This window comes from Cuculus canorus, chromosome 6, assembly GCF_017976375.1.
Source record: "Cuculus canorus isolate bCucCan1 chromosome 6, bCucCan1.pri, whole genome shotgun sequence".
Classification (NCBI taxonomy): domain Eukaryota; kingdom Metazoa; phylum Chordata; class Aves; order Cuculiformes; family Cuculidae; genus Cuculus; species Cuculus canorus.
This window is the reverse complement of record NC_071406.1, coordinates 2701531-2715486: the sequence shown is the minus strand read 5'-3', so window position 1 is coordinate 2715486 and position 13956 is coordinate 2701531. Positions and strand designations below refer to the sequence as shown.

General features: G+C 45.1%; 1 protein-coding gene across 9 annotated transcripts in view; it reads left to right on the top strand.

The window, feature by feature from the left end:
* MBD5 (methyl-CpG binding domain protein 5) overlaps positions 1-13956 on the top strand; it is a 140707-nt gene that overhangs the window by 49262 nt on the left and 77489 nt on the right. For all 9 annotated transcript variants that reach the window (XR_008450457.1, XM_054070346.1, XM_054070343.1 and 6 more), the window contains exon 2: positions 1731-1828. The gene's annotated coding sequence lies outside the window, so the exon portion shown is untranslated. The remainder of the gene's footprint in view (positions 1-1730; positions 1829-13956) is intronic.

Genomic DNA, 13956 nt, shown 5'->3' with positions numbered 1-13956 from the left:
TGATGGAGGCTGCAAAGGCTTTGGAGTGTTTCTATGGTGGTACCTCTCGCGTATGTTCCCTTCCCTGGAAGAAAATTATCTGAGATCGTAGAGTCACAGAATGGTTTTGGTTGGAAAAGACCTTTAAGATCATCAAGTCCAACCATTGATCCAGCCCTGGATACTCAGTCTTAAAGGTCTTTTGCAACCATGTGACTCTGTGATTCTAAGGTGGGAACAAATGGAAAGCTGATGACTTCAGGAAAAAGATATTGATGTTTTTACGTAGCTATATATTAAATATTTAGGTTAAAAGCAAATCCAGTGGGTTTCAGGTTCAGTAGCATCTATGAATATAAAAAAAAATTGTCTCAACCCAATATATTATTTTTCCTCAATGATTTTGGGACATTTACTTTGTGGTTCTTGCCATGTGTTCAGGTAGTTTTGCTCCTTCAAAGTTGCTGCTCGAGAATAAATTACCAAAAATATATTTGGAATTTAGAAAGTTTCTTATATCAGAAGATGCTGAATGTTGAGTTGTATCAGAAGAAATGTTTTGTCCCTGGTCCAGAAGGAGATTTAAAAAAATAAAAAAGAAGAAAGAAATCAAAACAGATTCATACATTTGAGCAGAGACATATGTTTTGTGGGCTGGCACCAGACTAGGATGCAGAATCTTGTAGAACCAACTCTTCATACTCCAGGATATTTAGAGGAACAACATTCAAGGCAAGGTGCTAGCGAAGTTAAAGAAAAGAAAGGGGAATATAGGCTTTCTTTAAGACAGCAAATGTCTGGTTTGTGTATCCATGAGTGTCCGTTCATGCCCAGTGCCAAGAAACTGTGTCTCTTTTTAGAGAAGGGAAGATTTAGGGTAGACATAACAAGGAAATTCTTCTCTGTTCAGGTGGGGAGGCCCTGGGCCAGGGTGCCCAGAGCAGTGGGGGCTGCCCCATCCCTGGAGGGGTTCCAGGCCAGGTTGGATGGGGCTTGGAGCCCCTGAGCCAGTGGGAGGTGTCCCTGCCCAGGGCAGGGGGTGGGACTGGGTGATCTTTGAGGTCCTTTCCAATTCAAACCATTCTGTGATGCTAAGGTTCTATGATTCTTTTGTATCAGTGTCACATGATGCCAGAACCAGATATTTTGAGTAGGATAACATGCTATGAAAAAGAAAACACTTTCGTTTCATTGGTCAATTCACATTAAGATGTGACTCCTCCTGGCTGTGAGAATGATGATCAGAAAATCCTACAAAGAAAAAAGAACAAAGCACTTGGGTGCCATTTAGCAGAATGAACAGGTCCCAAGATTCCCTGAAACAAGACGTTCAACCCAGAAGAAACTTTCTCCCCATGATGCAGTGCTCAAACTCCTTTGCCAAGGCTGAGAGGTTTGAGAACAACTGCAAGAGCTGTAAGAGTATGATTAGCCCAGGGCAGTTGGTGGAGTCTCCATCCCTGGAGGGGTTCAAGAGCCGTGTGGATGTGGTGCCTAGGGACATGGTTTACTGCTGGAATTGGCAGTGTTGGGTTAACAGTTGGACTTGATAATCTTAAAGGTCTTGTCCAGCCTGAACGAATCTATGATTCCCTGTTTCTATTTGTTTCTAACAGCAGCCAATTAATTTACACATTGTATGAAATGCACAATTTTCCTTTGTGCCTTAATAAATAAATACAGTTGTTAGGACTGCTCGGTCTCATCGTAGTTCACCTGGCTGATGTACGGCTCTTGGTATTTTTCTTCAGTTCCTTATTGACGATGGTGGTCATTGGAGGCTTAACTATTGAGGAATATATCATTTCCAGACAAGATCTTTGAAATCTGTTTCCTTCAGGCAGCAAAGGTGAGTAAAATAATCTCTGTTATGTGTTTGCCTATAAGTGAGATAGGTTTTGTCTTTAAAAATAACCAAAACTGAACAGTAGCAGAGATTCAGGAGCCTGACTGTGCTTCCAATAGTTTAACTTTTTTCTCAGTAAGTTTATTTATCCTACTGATGTGAAAAATAAACCATGTGGAAGGAGCCAACTTGTTGGAGGAGGAATGCTTTTAAGCTGAAAGACGGGAGACTGAGATGAGATCTTGGGAAGAAATGTTTTGCAGTGAGGGTGGGGAGATCCTGGCCCAGGGTGCCCAGAGCAGTGGGGGCTGCCCCATCCCTGGAGGGGTTCCAGGCCAGGTTGGATGGGGCTTGGAGCCCCTGATCCAGTGGGAGGTGTCCCTGCCCGTGGCAGGGGGTGGCACTGGATGGGCTTCAAGGTCATTTCCAACCCAAACCATTCCATGATTCTATGTCACAACCTGAAGAGGAGTTGGGTGTGGGGGTTACTACCGAAATACCAAAAGTTATGTGCGAAAGAAGTAGCCAGCAGCCCACGGAGTGAGGTAGTAGTCAATAACTTGGAGTTTTCTATGAGACTTCAGAGATGAATCTATGGACTTCTGATCAAACTAAGTGTTAGATATTCCAGGGGGTTTGTTTGTGATTTCTTTGTTTGTGCGTTGCTAACCCTGGATCCACTCAGCCTGGGCAGCGAGAAGCTGGAGAGCAGCCCTGCCGAGAGGGGTCGGGGGATTCTGGGCGACGGCAAGTTGAACGTGAGCCAGCAGTGCCCTGGCAGGCGAGAGGGCGACCGTATCCTGGGGTGCATCCAGCACAACATGGCAGTTCGGTCGAGGGAGGGAATTGTCCTGCTCTGCTCTGCAGTGGTGCAGCCCTACTTTGAGCACTTGAGTGCAGTTTTGGGTGCCACAGGATAAAGAGGATTTCAAGCTACTGGAGAGTGTCCAGAGAAGGGCTTGGAGTTGGAGAAGGGTTTAGAGGGAAAGCCTTGTGAGAAGCAGCTGAAGTCACTGGGTCTGTTCAGCCTGGAGAAGAGGAGGCTGAGGGGATATCTCATAACAGTCTGCAGCCTCCTCACCAGGGGAGGAGGCACAGGTGCTGAGCTCTTCTCTCTGGTGACCAATGACACAACCCAAGGCAGGAAGGTGTGCCAGAGGAGGGTTAAGTTGGACATTAGGAGAATGTTCTTCCCCCAGAGGGTGGTGGAGCATTGGAACAGCTCCCAGGGAAGCAGTCAGGACACCAAACCTGACAATATTCCAGAAGCGTTTGGCCAACGGCCTCAGCCCCACAGTGAGAATGTTGGGGGTTTCCTGTGCAGGGACAGTGGTTGGACTCAATGATCCTTCTGGGTCCCCTCCAACTCAGGACATCCTATGATTTATTGTATTTTTAAACTACCTATATGAAACACTCCAGGTAATACAGGAAGAATTTTTTCTGCTATGGAACTAGAGCTCATTTTCCCACTTATTATCTGCTGTTAATTTAATGTGTGGCAATATCAGAAATTTAGTGCTGATGATATGGCAGCGGATTTTTGGTTTAGCTGTAGAGCTCTTCTGTGAGCAAACCAATTAAGACGTAATTTCTGAATATAATTGAACTCCTAATGGGACGCCTTGATTCAGTAGGAATTTACATATTGGCCTCTCTTTGTTGTAGAACTCTGGTCCAAAATGAGGATATGGCTTCATTTTTGAACTTCTGAAAGCTGCAACGTCCCCTGAGACTTTCCAAACCCGAGCATGCAAAATGCTGATGAATAAGAGGATGGGCAGGTTCATGAATAAGCTCCTTCGTTCTTAGATCTGAGCTTTGCGTAGCCCTCATTAGGTATTTCTTTGAAGAATGAAAGTTACTGTGTTGGTGGGATGCAGTGCCCCTGTTGAGAAGAACTCCTTCTCTTTATACTGTTTGAGGTCTTTTTCAGCCCAAGTTTAACTGCGAGGGCTCTTAAACATCGCGTTGTTTATGATTATTGCTGTGTTCCATGGGCAGTGGTGGAGGTATCAGGGCTAATACAGGCCTCGTTCTGTTGGGGTTTGCATCATTCCATTTTTTTTCAGGTCCCTAAGGAGCTGTAAGAGCAGAGCAGATGGGAAAGAGTTAAAAAGCGCGGCATAACTGAATTATGGTGACCTAAACCAGGGAAACAAACAGCAGCTGTTTGTTAGAGCCAAACTCAAAGTAAGAAAGAAATGAAGGCAGTTTTCCTTTTTTCTTTCTTTTTCTTTCCCACCCCAGATTGAAGAGCTTTGTCCTCCGAGAGACAAACCCTGCTGGGCTGAGGGGTTGTTCTTACCTCTGCCATGTTGGGTTCAACTGTGGGGATTGTTTTGTTGTTACTGTTACGGACAGACCTTTGAGTGAGGTTTTGTTTGTTCTCCAATGGGAAGCTACAACATTTGGTCAAGGAAAAACAAGTATTTTGAAGCAATTATAAGGTCTCCTGGGAGACCTAATAGTGGCCTTCCAGTACCTGAAGGGGCTCCCGGAAAGCTGGGGAGGATATTTTTCTAAGGGCCTGTACGGATAGGACAAGGAGGAATGGATTTATTATGGAAGGGGGAAGATGTAGACTAGACATGAGGAGGAAGTTCTTCACCATGAGTCTGGCGAGGCCCTGGCCCAGGGTGCCCAGAGCAGTGGGGGCTGCCCCATCCCTGGAGGGGTTCCAGGCCAGGTTGGATGGGGCTTGGAGTCCCTGAGCCAGTGGGAGGTGTCCCTGCCCATGGCAGGGGGTGGGACTGGGTGATCTTTGAGGCCCCTTCCAACCCAAACCATTGTATGATTCTGTGATTCTATGAACTTTCATCAAAGTTTGCATTTAGGGTAAAAAGAAACATTTTTGTATGTGAAAACTTGGGGCAGAATAAGTATTTCCTTCTGTAAAGTTACTATTTTATGGGTTATTCCCTTCAAGTTTTAACATGCACACATGGATAAACTCCAGAATGCTGCTCCAGAATTGTAGAATCACTTGGGTGGGAAAGACCTTTGAAATCATCCAGCCCAACCATACCTGTCCACTACTAAATCAGACCCATAAAACCATTCAGCACTCTGAGGCCTCTCAGCTTGTCTTTCGCTCTGTTCTTGTCTACTGCTACTCAGTTGTTCCCAGCTGTCTAGGTATGTGCAGACACTGTTTCTGTTCCATTTGATCTATTTTTAAACGCAAGAGCTTTTTGTATTTAATACGCATTACTGTGCTGGCACTCTAATACTACAAAACCTTGGTGACCTTAGTTCACCCACTTGTACCTTGGGCATTATCATGCAGGCTCTAATTACATGATAACATGCGATTTTTCTCCATAGAAGGAAATCCTTGCATTAAAAAGATGTCATTTAATCAGTGTGCAGCCATCTACTGGGTTTATTTGTTCAGTGTGTGGTTCCAGATCTCCTGTGTTGTAGAATTTTCAGACCTTGCTCTGCAGGTAGAATTAAGAATTTGCCTTTATGCTTTACTATACCTTTTAGCAACAGGTTTTCTCTAAGAGGTTCTGGCAGAACAATGGGACCTTGAGCAGCCTGATCCAGTGGGAGGTGTTCCTGCCCACGGCAGGGGGTTGGAACTGGGTGGGCTTTAAGGTCCCTGCCAACCCAAACCATTCCATGAGTCTATGAAAACCCAGTCTCTGAAGCGCAGGTTAGTTTGCAGGAGCATATTCAGTTCTGGCAGCTTCTGGCTGGAGTTTGCTCACTTCTTACAGCAGTTCTAGACCTGGGATACTCACTCCATGAATGACAGAATCGTAGAATCATAGAATAGTTTGGGTTGGAAGAGATCTTAAAGATCATCCAGTTCCAATGCCCCTGTGATAGACAAAGAGTCTTCCAAGCCAGAAATATGATACTCCACAAAAAGCAAAGAAATTTAAAAGGTTGTTGTCTGAGACATCTTTTTGGAAGTCATTATTTCATTTTTCTTGGTCTCAGTTTCACTTTCAGCTGTTCTCACTTTTCCTAGTTCCTCATATGTCCTGTGCCCTGCGTCTCTGTTTTCATTCTCTCTCATCCAAGTAATTTCCAATGTCAGCCCATTTCTATTCCAGTTCATTATCCATTCTCTCACAGTACAGGTCTTCCCTCATTACACATACTCTCTGGAATTATAGTTCCATTCTGGCTCCAGATTTATCATAGAATCATAGAACCCTTTGGTTGGAAAAGACCTTTGAGATCATCCAGTGCCACCCCTGCCATGGGTAGGAACACCTCCCACTGGCTCAGGGGCTCCAAGCCCCATCCAACCTGGCCTGGAACCCCTCCAGGGATGGGGCAGCCCCCACTGCTCTGGGCACCCTGGGCCAGGGCCTCCCCACCTGAACAGCAAAACACCTTTTCCCAAGATCTCATCTCAATCTCCCCTCTTGCAGCTGAAAACCATTCCCTTTGTCCTGTCGCTGCCCGCCCTGATCCAGAGCCGCTCCCCAGCTTTCCTGGAGCCCCTCTCATTACTGGAAGCTGCTCTAAGGTTTCCCCACTGCCTTCTCTTCTCCAGGCTGAAGAACCTCAACACTCTCAGCCTGTCCTCATAGCAGAGGTGCTCCAGCTCTTGGATCATCCTCTATATTCTATAATGTTGCTGAGCTGAGTTTTGAGACTTTATCTGCAGGTATTGCAGATAAAAACTGAAAGCAACAAGGGCTTTCTGTGGGCCAGCAGTGGCACAAGTGGCCAAGAAGGCCAACAGCATCCTGACTTGGATCAGCCAAGGAGGTGGCCACAGGAGCAGGGAAGGGATCGTCCCCCTGGACTCAGCGCCAGTGAGGCTGCACCTTGAATCCTGGGTTCAGTTTTGTCTCCCTCACTCCAAGAAGGACATTGAGGGGCTGGAGGGTGTTTGGAGAAGGAGACGGAGCTGCGGGAGGGTCTGGAGAACAAGGGTTATGAGAGGCTGGGAGCTCGGATTGTTTAGCCTGGAGGAGAGGAGGCTGAGGGGACACCTCATCACTCTCTGCAGCTCCCAGAAAGGAGGTTGTGGTGAGGTGGGTGCTGGGCTCTTCTCGCAAGTGACAGGCAATAGCACGAGAGGAAATGGCCTCAGAGTTGCAGCAGGACAGGTTCAGGTTGAATATCAGGAGAGATTTCTTCGCAGAAAGGGTTCTCAGGCACTGGCAGAGGCTGCCCAGGAAGGTGGTGGAGTCACCAACCCTGGAGGTGTTTAAAAGACGGGTAGATGAGGTGCTCAGGGATCTGGTTTAGTAGTGGACAGGAACAGTTGGACTTGATGATCTCAAAGGTCTTTTCCAGCGAAATGATGATATGTTTCTGTGATTTTGGAAAACGAGAACAGTGAGCACCCTGAACAAAAGTAAATATTCCTGACTCTTTTTTATTGTTGCCAAGTTAATCAAGTTTGGTCGTTTGATTGTAATTTCGAAGTTAAAATATTTAAATAATGCAAAAATTTCCAATACTGCAGTGCATCTCTCTTTAAAATTAATAACATCACAGCAAAACTGTTAAAATTCATCTTTTCGAATATGTAATATTTCTTAGTGAAGTGAGGCATGCGTGCCCACCGCTTCTGAATGAGTCGCCTGAGGGTTGGCTTCACATGATCACAGTAACCTGGATTTCTCCAGCAAGTCTGAGAGTTCTGTCTTACCTCACGCTGTGATTTTAGCAAGTTTAACAGATCTCCATCTTTATGTTTTCCTGTGATACATTAAGAAATTTTTATGAAGTAAAAGCTACATCTTCTCTGGTTTTCCCTAAAGAGCCATGGGTGTCAAAGAACAGAGAAGAGCTACTGCCATTAGTTGTTAATTACACAACATATTTAAAGGAAGGTTGTAGTTATAACATGATATCTAAGATAAAGGGAATTATTCTCTGCTGTTATAACACCAAACCAGATTCAGGTCTTGGATTTTTGCTTTTATAATTCTATCTGAAAAACTACTGCTCTGAAAAGAAACTCAGGGGTAGCAAATGTAAAACTTAGCTGTTCATGAAAACCTAGGGAGACTTTGTTTTTTGTTACAGAAAGATGGCTTGAAAGGTTGTAGAGGTGGTTTTCTTCCATTTTGCTCTTTTCTTTTGTTGTGTTTTCCCCTCACTATGAATTCATGTCCTTGGAGACTCACTGTCGTGATGAGAATCTATCAAAATGGTTAAGGACAGTCAAAATGGAAAAAGAAGAGAGGAGTCTGTGCTGTGGTTCATCAGCCAGGGCTTGGTTTGGGTGACTGGTGCTGGGGGTTCAGCCCAGCGGGTGGTTCTTCCAGGTCCAAGCATCACCAGAGCAAGGCCGAGTTGGCCTTTCTCCTCATTTCTGTCCTCGTTCTAATGTGGAGGGAGAGGGCGTGGGCACTTCCCTTGATTCTGTGTTCGGATCTTTGCATCATCTCCCGTGAAGCAAGAATTGTGTCCTCTAAAGGCCCCGGTGGGAAGGGATGAACTCTCGGCATGCCCGTGGCTTTGCAGACAGCCCTGGTTTAAAGTTGGCATGTTCAGCTTGGATCCTCACTATTTCTCCACATCCAGTCTGGCTTTGGACCACCAGGAGCTGCAGTTTATCAGTGTAGCCACGAGTGATCAAGAAGAGCTTTGAAGTTAAACTAATTCTTGCTTTTTTTGGTTTATCTTTAAACAAGGAGTTGTCATTTTTCAGATTCCTAACTGGCCTCTATCAGCATCTTTGCTGAATGGACATCCCTGCCCCAGTCAGCTTCTACCAGTACAGTTCAGGGAGTCTCAGATATCTTGATCTCTTCCTAGAAGGATCACGGTTCAGTGAAATGCTTTGAAATGAAAATCAGGGTGCTTTTAAACTCGAGCTCAAACAAAGTTTCTAAAGAGAAGAGCCCCTCTTCGTCTGCAAATCTGTGGTGATGGGCCAGGGCTGTCATTTGAAATGGGGGGTTATTTCTGATTTTTACCCCATCCCTGGAAACTATTAATGAAGATAAGACTTGGTCACCAAGAAGATTCAGTAGCTGGCACAGTTCGCTTTAACTTAGGCTTCTAGACTGAGTTCCCATCACATCAAACGATTCATTACATTTCTTTTGGTGTTTATCCTCAGTGTATGAAAGGCCTTGGGTACCATTCTAAGAGTGGGGGCAAAACTACTTGAGCTTCAACAAAGGATGGGTAAACCAAACCTTGTGTGTGGAAAAATACCATGAAAAGTGAAAACCTCTCATCTTTTTCATCTTTCTCATCTTTTCACCATGAAAAGTGAAAACCTGCTCCCATCTGTCCATTGAGCTCTTAATACAGGAACCAAGACTGCTTAGTCTTAGATCCAGCATGGATTGTCCGAAGGAACTGTCAAGTCATTGAGATGCGTGTTGTTCAGATGTTAGAAAAACAAATGCTTCTATTTTTATACTCTTAACATAAATGGAAATGTTTCTTGTTGAATCTTGTGTGCAATTTGATAGGAGTTTGTGAGAAGAGAGAACCACAACAAAATTCTGATGTAGTTGCTGTCCTGACAAAGGAATCAGGAAAGGAAACTTGGCCATAGGTGTCCCTTAATAAAAGGCAAAAGAGGAAAAACTGTACCAAGTTTGTGCTTGGAAGCTTTATACGTTTTCCAGTGTGGACATTTATGCTGGTTGAGGTATAGATCTCTTTTTTCTTTAATTTTCTTTATATCTCAAGTGTAGTTTAAATGTTTCAAGTGACATTTTCATGAGGTGGTTTCTCTAGGCAAATGAACAGTTGACAGTCGGCATCGTGGCAGCCTGGAATAGTCTGACGTGTAGGTGTTCTGACTGGGAGATACTCTGTGTTGAATGAAGCTCTCATGGAGTAGCTTTCAGTTTATGTTCTGTTCTCATAGCATCGAATTCAATATATGCTGTGAGACACATATGCTTCAGATGTTATTTTATGTGATTTCATCTCTTGAAGAAGAAATAGTATGGTATAGACTGAAAAGAAATTCAACACATGTTGGCATAAGTCAAAGTCCTTGGCGTTTGCATTCAGTAGGTGTGGAAGAGCGTGATATCTTCCAGAGTGGATAAATACATGGTATGTTCCCATACACCAACTCTGCCATTAGTGAAGAACAACTCGGAAGTAAAGACCTTAAAGTTTTTAGGAAAGAAAGTGAGCACTTGGTCATCACTCGCATGCCAGCTTCTGGCACCTCTATGGACTTGTAATCCCCAAATATTCATAATTAAGAGATCTTGGTAAAGTTATCAGGTACCCTGCATATAGTTTGAAATTTTACAGCTGGAGAAAGTAAGAACACTTTACCTGATTGAAGTTTAATGTCAGTATTTCTGATGACTTGCAGAAGAATCCTTCCAGTACCCCAAGGGGGTCTACAAGAAAGCTGGGGAGGGACATTTCCCAAGGGCGTGGAGTGATAGGATGAGGGGAAATGGCTTTAAATTGGAAGGGGAAAGGTTTAGCTTAGACATTAGGAAGAAATTCTTCACACTGAGGGTGGGGAGGCCCTGGCCCAGGGTGCCCAGAGCAGTGGGGGCTGCCCCATCCCTGGAGGGGTTCCAGGCCAGGTTGGATGGGGCTTGGAGCCCCTGGTCCAGTGGGAGGTGTCCCTGCCCATGGCAGGGATGGCACTGGATGGGCTGTGAGATCCCCTCCAACCCAAAGCATTCTATGATTCTATGAAGATGAGGTAACTGCTGCTACATGGAAACTGTGGTGAATTCAGCATTATCTTAAATGATACCAATGTACTATTTCTTCTGTACAGAAGAAAGATCAGTACATCATTTTACTCAAATGTCATTCTCTTTTCTGTCATTCCTTTAAAGTGTAAAAGTCATAGCGAACTGTCTGTAATTTACCTCAGCAGCAATTTATACACATGCCTTGTTGAAGGCAATAGTTATTGGTTGCGATTCTTGGAAAGGAATTATATGGAGGCGCTGATGCTAGAGACAAGCACTGTTGTTTCCTCAAAAGGCTATTTTAAAAGACATCGTAAATTCATTTACATCCCTGGAGATGTTCCAGGCCAGGTTGGATGGGCCTTGGGCAGCCTGAGCCAGTGGGAGGTGTCCCTGCCCATGGCAGGGGGTGGAACCGGATGATCTTTAAAGTCCCTTCCAACCCAAACTATTCTATGATTCTATGATTATAAAACTGCAAAATATGTATCTTCTAGTGTAGCAAGTCACTGATGTAGGTGATGTTACTTAAAATGTGCCACATTGCTTATATTAAGCTGATTTTGCCATCTGTAATAATATTAAGGCTGTGGATAACCCTGATACCTTATCTGCATACCTGACGTGCTGCGAAACCCAGCTGGCTTACAGTGTCCTTTCGCGTTGAGAAGAGTGAAAACCGAGCCAGGCACCTCCCTCAGCATCATGGTATAAAATTCAGTGGTTACTACGAAACGTGTTTCCATAATACCATTGGTTTTGACTGTTCACTGCATACTGAAAAGGATTCTTTCTAATATCTATTCGGTGGGAGTCATTATGACGAAGTAGTGCATACGGGAAACTGAGGATTGTAGTGATTTTTCTAAAATTGGATTTTGTTGATGGTTTAAAATTTGAAACGCATTTCAGATCTCTAAAAATAGGAATGCTTTTTCAGATGACAAAACAAATTGTCATGGGTTAGCCCCAGCCTGGCCAATTTTGGCAGCTAAAACCAAGCAGTTGGGCTCCCAGTTCCCTTCCTCCCCCCAACCCTTGGGGAAAGGGAAATGAGAGGAAAAGACTTACGGGTTGGAAACTAAAACTACAGCTTTAATGAAAGAAGGAGAAGGAGAAGGAGAAGGAGAAGGAGAAGGAGAAGGAGAAGGAGAAGGAGAAGGAGAAGGAGAAGGAGAAGGAGAAAGAAGGAGGAGGAGAGGAAGAAGAAAGGAATAAAATATATACAAATATATGAAATCACACCCTCACCCCTCACTGACTGCATCCCCACAGATGCTGCAGAACAGACGCGAAGGGAAGGGTCTGAGGCTGGGGGGGAGCTGGGAACTGGATTCAGGAACGCACGGATCCAAGACTGGGGCAAACAGACAGACAAGGTCCTCACTGGACTCCAGCCACTGAAGAAGAGAGTGAGACCATCATGATCCCTCAGTTTTATCCCAAGTGTGGAATCCTCTGCTGGTCCGGTTGGGGTCACCTCTCCTGTCACCCTCCCTTGCAGGGCGACCTTTCTCACCTCTTTCCCTTATGGCTCCACCAGCTCGAGGATCACCTTGGTTCCTAGAGGAATAAGCACAAGCACTGGCCTTTCTGCATCTCAGTGCCCCGTGTGATCAGTTCTAGACGGGAACAGTGTCTGAAAAACATGCAGTGAACTGTCAGAAAATGAAGTTACTTAGACAAGACCCAGCTAAAGGCAGAAACTGATTGTGCTTTAGATCAAACCACAACACAAAATCACCTCTTCCCTGCCTGTGTAGGATAACGGCAGCACCAGCCTCAACACACGTATTTTTTAGTCCCTTTCCTTTAAAAAATGAGCTTTATGTTCACACTGTGAGCAGAATATTGACTTTTTGGTTGAGTGGCACAAAAGATCTTGGGGAAATGATGGCTGGTTTTGTTCTTCTGGGGCATAAGAAAGATCTTCCCGTGTTCTAGGATGACCTACTGGTATGTTTTACCAAAAAGCTTCTCATTTCCAGGTTTAACTGAAGGAAAATAAGTTAGATGTCCACTGTTGCAACTGTGTGTGTCATTCAGCTCTAAGACATGCGGGTTTGAAATCCTCTCTCATGTGAGAGGAGAAGTCACTCATTTGACACAGATGTTTCCAACTGCATTTTGATGCCCTCAGATTAGATTATCACAACTGCCCCATCTAAATATATAAAATGATACTTTCTTCCTGAATAGTTTTGATTTGGGCTACAGGACTGCGAAGCTGAAATCCCATCTGAAGCAGTGAAAGATGGTTTATGATTACAAACGACCCGGCCCAGCTGCACGGAAGGGTATGGAAGAAGCTGATGAGACTGGGGCGCCAAGGTCCAGAGATGCAGACCACGCACTGCTTCAGCTGGTGCTCATCTGGGGAGGGAGTGAAGAGAGACAAGCTGCATTTCTCATCACTGCCCAGTTCTGGGAACTCATGCCTTGTGCACAAAGTTACATCTAAATATTGTGCAAAAGAGCAAAGTGCAGCCGATCAGTGATGAAATGCTTACAAACTCAAAGTACTTGTTGTAGAAGACTGTCTTCAGGTGGAGGTGTGAGCAGTGCCTTCAATTGGATGTAGGTTCTTTAGTTATGTCTTCCCTCTATCTGTCTGCACTGGCCCAGGGTGCGCAGAGCAGTGGTGGCTGCCCCATCCCTGGAGGGGTTCCAGGCCAGGTTGGATGGGGCTTGGAGCCCCTGAGCCAGTGGGAGGTGTCCCTGCCCATGGCAGGGGTGGGACTGGATGGGCTTTGAGGTCCCTTCCAACCCAAACCATTCCGTCATACTATGATCTGTCTACTCTGCTTATTTTCCTCTCCTGCCCAAGACAGGGCTTTTTTCCTGAGCATCTAAAGAAGAGTAAAGGAATTGAGAAACCCAGAAGGCAGAAGAGACCACAGTGGCTGTTTCCTGACTTACTTCAGCGCGCAAACTATCACTTTCCACCAAACCTGGATTAAAGCTTCCTGATCTTGTGTTGAAGTCTGGAGGTGATAACAGACTCATCTCCTCAGCTTTCCTGGAGCCCCTTTCAGCACTGGAAGCTGCTCTGAGGTCTCCCTGGTGCCTTCTCCTCTCCAAGCACAAGAACCCAAACTCTTTCAGCCTGTCCTAATAGCAAAGGTGCTCCAGCCCTCAGATCATCTGTGTGGCCTCCTCTGGACCCATTCCAACAGTTCCATATCCTTCTTATGTTGGGGATTCCAGAACTGGACACAGGGCTCCATGTGGGTGTCACCAGAGGAGAGCAGAGGGGCAGAATCCCCTCCCTCCCTGCTGGTCCCATGGATGCAGCCCAGGACAAGGTTGGTTTCTGGACTGAGCGCACGTTGCCAGCAGGTTTAGGTAGACATGGAAACTTAGGAGACATAAACACAGGATTGAACTATGTTTTTGCATTGAAGCAAATGTGGTCATTTAGTGATGATAAAGAGGTGATTTTAGAGCAGACGGATGTGAGGATACAGTCCGTGGTTCTATGCAATTCCTGAAGTCTGAGCCAGGCCCTGTTTC